The sequence below is a fragment of the Schistosoma haematobium genome, chromosome ZW (genome assembly GCF_000699445.3).
Source record: "Schistosoma haematobium chromosome ZW, whole genome shotgun sequence".
NCBI classification, from domain to species: domain Eukaryota; kingdom Metazoa; phylum Platyhelminthes; class Trematoda; order Strigeidida; family Schistosomatidae; genus Schistosoma; species Schistosoma haematobium.
In genome coordinates, this window is record NC_067195.1 from 26,921,608 (window position 1) to 26,933,187 (window position 11,580).

Consider the following 11,580-nt stretch of genomic DNA (forward strand, 5'->3'; position numbering starts at 1 on the left):
GCGAGACCTAGTCCCTCTGGATAATAAGTCAATATTACCAGGGTGGTTTCAAGGTAAGAACAAACTGTTTTTGAACGCACAATGGGGGTTTGAATTTTCGTATGGCTAGGGCCTCAATAAACCTTAGTATACGCCATTTTACACTTTTATACAACACTACAAAAGCTGAATTTAGATCAATCTTGTGACCTGTTTCAATTATATGTTTAGCAATGGAGGATGTATTGCGCTAATATATCACATAGTTCTGATAATCTTCGTCTTCTAATATCATTATCGAAATTTATTAAAGGGACTAATTGTTTTAAACTAATATAGAAATAAAAATGCTCCAATAGCTTCGAGAAAAAGGGAGATAGCCAATTGTGTATCACGATACTGTTTTTAGCACTATATTTTATAACTACACATAATCCCATACTCTCAGCTCCTTTCTGAACCACCTCCGTTTTTCAGCAGTTTATTCACTCATACATTGCTCACACTTATCTTCTTTAACCTATTAGAATGCTTTTGCTTAGTAAATACTTTAATAAAAGAAAATTAGACTGAGTAGTCATACCTTAAATTTTCTTTCATGAACATTGGCTGCTCTGCCTCTCGCCCTTTCTTTTATTTGCTCCCTTGAGATATGGAACGGGTGACTTCATCCTGCACTATCCTCAAAGCCTCAGATATTCCAAAGCGATATAAGGTTGCCATTTCTGGGAGCCCCCACCTTCAATGGATCTATCCTTGACCATCAGTTGCACTTCACAACGCCACTTTCATGAAGCGCGCCAACTGTTATACTGACTACAACCATTTACATTTCATATCTTATAAATTTTCAACCCTGCTGAGTAATTTACTACAGTGTATGTTGTGTCATTTGTAACAATTTGATCTTGCTTGTAAACTGGCATGCCTCATGTAATAAACTGTTATTTGAAAATAAATTATTATTATGCTAAGAAAGTGAAGGAGAATGGGATAAAAAGCTTTAGTCTGTGTTTTACGTAATCTTCTATTTGCGCACCAAGGTTACGACAATCCACACATCTATAATAGAGTAGTTTTTACGGACTTTAATTTCACACCATCAGATATATTATACACAACGACGCTTTGCATGCACTCAAGTCTTTTCATCACTTCTGAATGCATATGGTCAATTGCTTTTACAGCTTCGTTTTTGGAAACTCGAGATTGAGATATTCTAGAACACTGATTACATACTTGTATGGTAATAGGTCTTCAATAGTTTGGGTGAGGTTTAGTTCCATTTGAATGCTCTTAGAACTGCCAGCATTAAAATTATTATGGTCAACACGGTTGCATTCAAATTTGTTAGAAGTATCTGCCGAATGGTCAGCCTGTGTATACTAAGTTGGGGGAAAGCATTATATCTCTGGTTGGGTAGTTGAGATCTACATCACTGGTCTGTCTATTACAATAAGACTTACAATCTTTGAGCCATTATACAGGGTATGCTATTTTGCGTTTGCTGTGTATGGGGTCAGCCGCACCTTCTGAAAATTGCTCACAATGTATGACACTTTTGAGTGGACTGTAAGAAATACCAAATAATGCTGATTAAAACGGTTTGTGATTGGTTTTACCTATGTTTATAAACGAGATGCAAGGCAGTCGGGTATCATTCCCAAGTATATGGTAAATGTCGACTGTAGCTGTAGAAAAACCAGAGTACGATGCAGATTGATCAGCGTGTTTATATAGCTTCACATCAATCGTTTTGTTGACGGATTTAGATATTTTGCAGATGCTATATGTATCAGAGTAGACTATGTGTTTTTTAGATGGTTTAAACTTCGTTTGATGAAACGTAAATAAAAGCAGGTCATGTATTAACATAGAGGCTACTGTTAGAGCTTAACTTAATGTATGATAAATGTTGGACAGTAGGATCGATTCCATTGCTTGTCAGTTGGTAATATGTAAACGCTAATAAGCAACAAGAAGTGTGAAACCTGACGGACTAAGTTTATGAAGTAGAGTCCCAAAATGAAGTGCAAAATTAACGAGGGCTTTATCAAAATATATTATTGGTCGCTAATAAATACTGTTAATTTTGGGTAAAGAACCAATGAAATAAAGACATAAAACCACATGAAGGCAGTTACAATTTTCAAAGACCGTGCGTCAGTATATATAGAATACATATACACGATTATACATGTTTTGAAAGTGTTAGTTTGAGGTCCTGTCGGGCAGTCAAAATAAACATATAATAATAGTATTTATATGATCATATGTTTTGAACTTGTTAAACTATGATATCGTTGGACAGCAAAGATATACGTGGTATATGTAGGTCTTTTTGGAAAGATTTACTTTCTATAATTCTAAGAGAAAACAATCCGTTTCGCTCTGGAGGAATCCCAGACAAGTAGACCACGAGCCTCAGATAACAAGTATCCATTTGTTCCACGTGCTAGTCGAGCAGCTCCAATCATTGCCTATAATGGCTAGCTTTATCGTGATAGTCAGCAGTACGCTTTTTGAACCTTTGAAAAACACATTTGGGATGAGGGTAGAATAATATATTTACTGTAACAAAGAAAAGGTTATACAAAATAAACATCCCGCCTGTATTGTGTTCTCGGGTTCATTTTATCTCACCTTGTTCATGTGTTTAACTGACAGTGAAAGTCTTTTCGTTTAGGGTATGTTTAGCTTCAGAGGTTATTGAACTACAGACTGTGTACTCAGAGTGTTAACAATCTTTACGATTATAATATTTTTCTGAAGATATTTAATTGCAGTTTTTAATTTTTAGTCATAATAAGCTGGTGTAAGTCAGAAATATCCACATATACTTTTGCCAAGAGCCTCGGTTTTGAACCTGCTCTTTCTGCAATGCTGTAAATTTGCATCATCTTTCTTCACATACCTTTCACTGTTGAAAATTTTTCATCATTTAGCTTATTCCTAATTACATAATCTGCTCATACTATGATTGTTTCTAGTGGATCTATGAGAATTGTCAAATGTCCTGTTACTGAAAGTCCAGCGAAATCCAGATAGAAAGGTTGCAGCTTATAGTATCCCTTAGTTTACATTCTAAAAGTCATAGCGTCAGCATCAAAAACACTAGGAAATTTGGTCTAAGCGCAACCAATAAAGAGTGCAGTCTGCTCCATGTCAAAACGTCTACCTCCCTTACGTATATAAACCTCGACGCAAATACGTCAGGTATAACTGTTTGGTTTTACTTTGGTGCAGTTCAGACCCAAGCATAAATGAGGAATGTATGAAAGGGTTTCGCAATAAAGCATCTCCACAGTACAGAGAAAACTTAAAATGAACATGTACAATGAGATCTACAACGCTACCAAGGAATTGTTAAAAGACACACAATAATAACTTGTCATACAGGAAGTGTTACCAGCAACCATTCAGCGGTATAATATCATATGTGCTTACTCAAGCCTATTACCCTTTCAAATACTTGAACCACCGACAAGAAATAATCAATCAGTTCCTTTGAACCTGCCTTTCCGGTAGCCCCTAAATTCTACTCATACTCACGATGTTCGATTTTCGTTTCTGTGTGTGAAGAATAAAAAATCTCAGTCATCTTCAAACTTCACACCGTCCAGCTGCTTCCAATTTGTCCATTGCATTCCGTGCTTACCCTTAGTTGCAAAGCGGCTATCAACCCAGTCAAAAACCGGAGGAACGAGGAAAGCGAAAATAGACGGCCTTTTGCGATATCAGTAGCCACTTGAAACACAATTGTGAGCAACCGTCCTTATGAAACACAACAATTTGTTTCTGTAAAATGATAACGATCTTTTAACGAACCACATTATCTTGAAGAATATTCCTCAGAGCTTTTCACACGATCCATACTGTTGAGTGCTGTCCCATAATCGAGAAATTCGACATATGGCTAGCGGTGTCATTCACTCGTCTGTTGAACGACCATCCAGTGACGCGATATGATCAGTACATGACCTGTTCTTGCGGAGGCCAGATTGTTGATCTCTAAGTCAGGGTTCGCTTAGTCCCTCATTCTGTTCAGAAACAATCCATTTGGAAACTTTGCCTGTTACTGATACTAGTTTGATGCCTCTGTAGTTTTCACACAGTACCTACTAACATCTCAGAAATGGTACCTTTTCAGTCCTTCCCTACAGTGGTTTCCTGAGATTGAAATAAATTTTAGGATGTATGTACCACGTTACTGAGAGCTATGCCGAATTTTCTGAGTTTGTTAGCATTCCAGAGGAAGGTTTTAGTAAATATTCGTTGAGTTGCTGGTCAATCAGTAGCAAGCATATTTGTACGATATCAGTATTATTGAATGATTGCCCCAAATCTCTCATTAAGATCTTGAGACAACAAATTTTTCTGTCCCACGAAAATGAGTGGATTGAAAGCAGTGACCTCATCGTCAATTATTGTCGGTCAGTAACTTCACTCTCTCGCCGTTTCAGATATCAGTCCCTTTCGAAGTGAATATGAGGCTATAATTATTCAAAGCACTGTTGTCTATGTTGTTTTTGATCAGGGACCAGAGTTTAATCAAAAATTGAATCGCATCAACTTGCCTATGTGATTGATAGTATCACAGTCACATTATTCCAGTTTAACTATTCAAAAGACGATAATAGACTTTGCAGTAGTAACGTGACAAACGTTTAAGCCTACATAGGAGTGTTTTTACCAGGAAAATGCAATCACTGGTAAAATAGTCGTTCTTAGATGGTGCTCTTTACAATCGATAAGGACATTTGATCAAGCTCGATTGTAAAAATGGAAAAAATATTCCTATCAGTCAAGTAACAAAATCCTACTCGAAGAAATGCTATTAATCAGTACAATTTGCTCCAAATATGAGAAACCTCCTGGAAAATAATATTTTATAATACATGCAATGGACTACCAGTTGTCTTATATAGGATTATATAAGAAAGTCATGAATCAAAGATTATCTGGTCCCAAAGCAACCTCAAATGAGTTAAAATGATAATAAAGGAACTCTTTATAGACTGGCTTATTCGTAGGTTGTGTTTGTCAAAGATTGACATCTTTAGGAAGTCATCAACACCGAAGCAGCACTGGACAGCCTTTTCATCCTAGGTTTAGAACTCCTACGTTTCCCATAATCAATTGCGTCATTTTTTATGGCCCTAGGAGGATTTTCGAACAATTCAATAAATGCTTATGATAGCGTTGCCCTAAAGAAGTTACAATTTTCGTGGAAATATTAACTACATTAAAATCAAAGGATACACACGGTTGCTTCAACGTGCACTAGCATCAATCAAGCTGTGGCCACTTTGAAAACTTCTTATTATGGTAAACTTGATGATATTCTTAGATTGTTCATAACATGTGGTAGTAATGACTTTTTATTATTGTATTGGAAATGCTTTGACCTACATGAGCGAATTCAGCATAGCTCTCAGTAACGTGGTACATACATCCTAAAATTTATTTCAATCTCAGGAAACCACTATAGGGAAGTACTGAAATTCGTACATACCATTTGTATCGAGTAAATTTAACAACTGAGAGCAAGTCACTATGACAACAATTGATCAAATTTTCAAAGTGGAACTTTCGTACATTTGAAACGTACTTTCGAAATACACAGATAGTTTCATTAATAAGCTATCTCATGTCTTCTCACGTAATCAGAGAAGGTCATGTTTGTTCCTATGGTAGATATTCTTTCATACCCATGAGCCAATTACAATAATGTATTAAATTTTAATCTAGATCGAGCAATAACAACAAATGACACAGTAAGTTATCAACGTTGTGAATTAAACAGCTCATCCACAAATGAAATATTAAACCAAGAGACTATGAATCGTGAAAAACAGGAAGGTAAGGCTATTCTGGTATAATATATTCAATACGAGTTCTAATCGGAATATTTTGTAGGTTTTCGATTATTATGTAATGTATACTCAGGATAGTTCATTTGGTTGCATTTAAGTTTAAAACCACCTGTTGATGTACTAATGATAGCTATAAAAATTACGGCTACTGACTTGCTCCTATAGGGGCACCTAAAGCTATAGCTAATATGTTAATCAAAAATTGATGATCAATAAATTTCAGAATTCAACTGAAAAAGTATGGTATCTGTGGCATATTACGACTGTTGGATATATTTGATATAGGGTCGTGGTTAGCACCCCAATGAACCTTAAAACCCGAAGAAATATAATTATACAGTTTTCACTGACTTTCAATAGTTAATGGATAATAAAATCGCAAACAATTGGTCAGTTTTGATGGACAAGAGATGAATGACATGAAACAGCAATCACAAAACATCGAATGACTTTGACTAGGGTGAGAAATCCCTGACGTATTATATAGTATAACATCAATACCTCTGTGAAAACATTTTCCAGGCTGCAAAAGACCTTTAAAGCAACATATTCTTTAAAGAATCGTTAAAAAATTCGTTTTTCTTCGTCTCTCACAAATCAGACACATCCAAGATAACTGGCGAATATCAAATAGAATTTTTCAAAACGATATGGCAAGTTGGTCGAAACAGTAATACTTCGTCGGTGAACTCGAAATGATCAGACGCCCAGTCAATGAAGTAATGTACATGTTCTAGTATTTACAATCAACCCTAACAACACTTCTACAGATGTTTGTTTAAAATCCACGAGAAAAATGGTAGGCACAAATCGAACAACACACTATAATCGGAAGAATAATCAGAAAATAAGAAATCAGGCTGCAACCTTCATCCGTTACCTACAGTAGGGTTTTTAATTCACCATCGATGACGTTCTGACAACAATTTAAGGACTGAACTGTTACCTGATGTGTTGTCTTGACCGTTCGGCCCCAAATGTTTCATCTACAGTGACAAAATATACTGCAATATTCTCAGAAGCGTTGGGAGAAAGCTCGGAAAATTAAGTCATTAACATCAAAAGCATCGTGATTTGTTTGCGCCGCTAACTTCTCATAAAGTAATGGACAAATATGAATTTACTTTCGTAGAATCCAAACTGAGGTTTAGACTGAAGAAAAACTGTCTGGGTAGTTTAGACACGCTTTTTCCCCGTTGAAACCAAAACAAGGTGACGGTTCTAGATTGTATTAAAAATATAAATGTACGTTATTACCTAAACCAATATTTCCACCCAGTTACTAAACCAATGATTATTCAATTAGTAAGCAAACCAATCGCAACAAACAAATTTTATTCTAGATAGTTATTCTGGATAGATCACGTACAGATTCGTTCGAATGATAATATTTGGTTGCTTTATAAAACAGAGTGTTTCCAATTCTGGAAGAGTGCTTCAATTCACAATCGAAAATGCACAATCCCAGTCAATGCAAGCAACACAATCAAAAGGGGGAACAAATTAATATGACTGCCGCCAAGATTAAGTACCAACTGAAACAACATAAATGCAGTTCATGAAGGAACATGGAATATCAGTGAAGGCGTAAGAAAAATGGAACCTATAGTAAAATACAAGTACTAACAAATCAAATGGAATAAAAAACTAACAAAATGAACAACTGAAGGAATCAATAAGAATAAATTACACGTGTATACATGGAGGGATTTTCACGCACAAAACCATCAAAATGAATCTTGCAACTCTATTCACGGTGCATCTTGAACACAGAGAATTCTTCAAGCATCAGCAAATAGGACTATTTATTGACCCTGTTGCTTTAAGTACTACTGTAGCTTGAGAGCAACTTAAGAGGAACGATGTTGACTAAACAGTTAAGTCTGTTGCAAGAAATCTCTGCATTACTGGTGTTATCGACTAAATTTCATCAAATAGAACAATCGCCTGTTTTAGTATAGTAATGTACAATTACACAATAATGGTTATTAATGATCATTAACGCGATATATTTCGCAAGATTTTAAAGGATCTGATAGAAGAATCACAAAACCAGCTAGAACATTTCACAAGCGTGATGGTTAAATAAGAAGATGATCAATATCGATGTCAACTTATAATCAGTATGTAAATCAACTAGAGACCGTTGACGTAAAAGAAATGAATACGTAAACATTGTAGTCATTTAGAAACACCAGTAATTATCTACAAATCAAACCGTTAATTCAAAGAGCCAATTCACTTCAAAATTCATCCACTCAACTTTCATGTAAATCTTGTTATGGAGCCTTAATCTGGTTTGGGTTACAACCGTACAATGTTGATCCATCCGTAATATCGAACGCAAATGTGAAATCGTTAATGTTTAGTCATAAATTAAAGCAAGGCTTGCCCACGAAATGGGACGAATCGCGTTGAAATGACCAGAATTGTGTACTTAAAAAGCATGTGAAGACGGTGTTAATATTGCAGTTATAGTTCAAATATTACAATGCCTGCTATAAAAACTAACATTGAGGATTACCTGGTTTACTAAGGTTTTCGATGGTGGTCTAGCTTCAATTCACTCATAATCTCAACCATTGAAATTACTATAATATCCACAAACACCCTTCTCTGACAATAAATTATTGTTGATGGAATATGGAAAACTTCCCCACCATCTTATATAATAAATCTACAGACGAATATAAATGGGGGAAAAGTTAGTGAGAATTGATCGTGGTTATCAGTGGGACCCAGGAAGCTCATTTTCACTCATTTGGGGTTCCTTAGCTCAATATCCCTGCATTCTGGCATTGATATAATACATTGAGACTCAAACACAATACCCTTTGCTTTAAACACTCCACGTGTTATTCATGAGCTACTGAGTCCAGACAATCACCAGCTTATCGAACGAACATAATTCTTATATGATAGACACGACCTATATATCGAGGCGATCATCATTTGATGTGCATATAACTACAAAATCCATTCCGACTATCAACGAAAACGTAACTCAAGCTCTTTCTAATAATGATATGGAGGAGAAAGTATTAGGAATATTGCAGTTTTTCTCTGGTTACTAAAAACCTTGTTCTTTTGTCAGTAGTTTCTCAGGACCAATATGATGTAGTTAGTTTTGTCAGGTCTTCTGTTGATGATGATGACAATATTTAATGTCATTCTTAATAATTTATAATTGACGTTCGGTAAACGTCTACAGAACAAATAATGGATTTAAACGTATTAATAGGGGAAGATGTGTTAATGCTCCGGTCTATATTTTGGTATAAAAGGCCTAATGTAAATTTCACTTTCATGTTAATTAAAGAAGAAACAAAACTTAACTATTTACAGTGGGTAAAATAAGATATTGATTCAGAGTATAGGAGGTTTCATAGCTCCGTCAGTGGACGTCAAAACTAATGGTTTTGGTTATTTGTCTTATCTTTTCTACTCTCTCAATCCTGGACGCTGCTCGAAGAGCTAAATATGTTATTAGGGCTACTTTAAATAGCCTAACTATTTATCTTAACCGTAGCGAGACCTGGTTCTTTAATGATTTCTCCGAATTCGGAATATTTGTCCCAGAATAAAACAAGTCACGAAGTTGGATTTCCGGTTGGTCTCTGAATTTGCACTACGAAGATTTTTTCTGCAGTTCAAGAATGAAGTCTCTAACTTTCTTGACATTCTTTTGCACCATTTTATGAAATTTCGATCCGCCTTTTCACTCAATGCTGGCACACCGTCGATGAGTAAATAATAATTCCTTGATATATTCATATGATGGTTAAACTGGTCTTCATGCAAAGCCAGACATTTCGGTAGGTTATACTGATCCTCTTAAAAATGCAAGGAAATTTTTCGCTACTCTATTATCCCAAATATCTTTTCGAGTCATAAACTGGGTCTTGAACCGTCCTTGCAGACATCTATTATGTTATATTTAGTCCACAATGACAGCTCTAACTGGATCAGTGTCCAGATTTCCAATATTTGACTACATCGCAAAAGCAGTGTGATAAGCAGAAGTAGCGGAAATCTACGTGCGTACAAGTAATGCCCGGAATCGCATAATTAGTACTGTAGTATTCACGTATGGGTCAGTATCCAAGTCACATAGAAATCCTTTAGTACATTCGAAGGTAGTGTTTTTGGAATTCGAACCAGCTGCGGTATAGTTTACAACGAAATTACCAGTTATTAGAAATTATGCTTCAGACACATACTTAATTTTTTTGAAATTATCAAGTCTAACCTTTGCATCATCATCCTTAATCTTTTTCATCATTTAAACTCCCTCACTATTCGATTTCATAGTGAAGACCAAGAAAACACGGTTAGAATATAGCTTGTGATGGTGACTATGCAAGTATATTTGGAGTTCAAAGATAAAAGGAGTAGAAGTATGTGTGACCCATGTAACGAAGGGCTACAATCCCTTTTTAACAACTACATAAATATACTGAATTAAATAAAGCAAAAGTACGAAAAAGTAGTATGATACGTTCGGCATGAATGTGTAGAATTACGGTCTACTATAATATTAGTACTGCTCTAATAGTAGACCTAATTCTGAAATTGTAGATTTATGATGTAATTCGGATTATTTCATTTCATTCTTCCCGCCCTATTCGTTTTTGGATTTTTCTCCGTGTTAAATATTGAATATATATTTTTCGACTACTCTCGTGTTCAGCTTTGAAGATTGTGTGTTTATGGTCCAATGCCACTACAAATGCACTGACTTCCACAACTGAACTTCATTGTTAGTTTAAGGTGAATTGTGCGGAGGCAACGTGTTGTCAACTTTCACGTGAATAACTGTGACAATTAGGAGTGTTTGGATTATAGTACAAACTGGAGAATAATCCATTGTGGAACATAAAATTTGATATGACATCAGGATTTGATTCTTTTGAAAAATATTGATCGAATTTACTAAGAATTTCATTAAAAAAAGATCATTAGAAAAGTAAGTATCGGTCAAGACTGTGTAGTGACCTACTTTTATCAAGAGAACGCGGTTGGTGTTATAGAAACAATTAATATAATAACCAATTGTACCAGGGATTGTTTTACCGTACTTGCTTGTTTAACTGTACCAAAACACATACTTTCTTCCGTTGGTTCTGACCTGGCACGATCTCGGTATTCTTTCGATACCACGACTATAGCCATCAACTGCCTTCTGATATTTGGCTTACGTAAATCTTATCGGTTAACTGGCAAGTAGTCTTCTTGTAGTGGTGATCATAGTCAACCATGACTCGACGCCACACTACAACTACATCGAATTTTCGATCATGATTTACTTCGTTCAAAATATTTTTCTCAGGTTTATGAGAAATTTTATCCAAAACATGTGAATTACTGAGAAAAACCATATCCCGTACACTAACATGCGAAATCTGATCAGAAGGTGATTGATTAGAAACTTTTGTCTGACAAGGATTCTGAGTTTCATTTAACTCTCGACTGATCTGTGACTCTGTGTCGCTTTTGAAGTCGTGTATAAAGATGAATGGTCATTAGAAACACCGAACTTAAAAGGATCACAATTGCACATTTTAGCACTAGTTGCAGCCAGATGAACCGTTGTATTACAAACTGACTGAAGTTGTCTAGTCGCACCACATTTATAGCATTTAGAATTTTAAAGTACACATGAATTATATGGGTGAGAAGTGCCACAGAAGAAACATTTACCGAACTTGTGCTCACCTTCGTGACC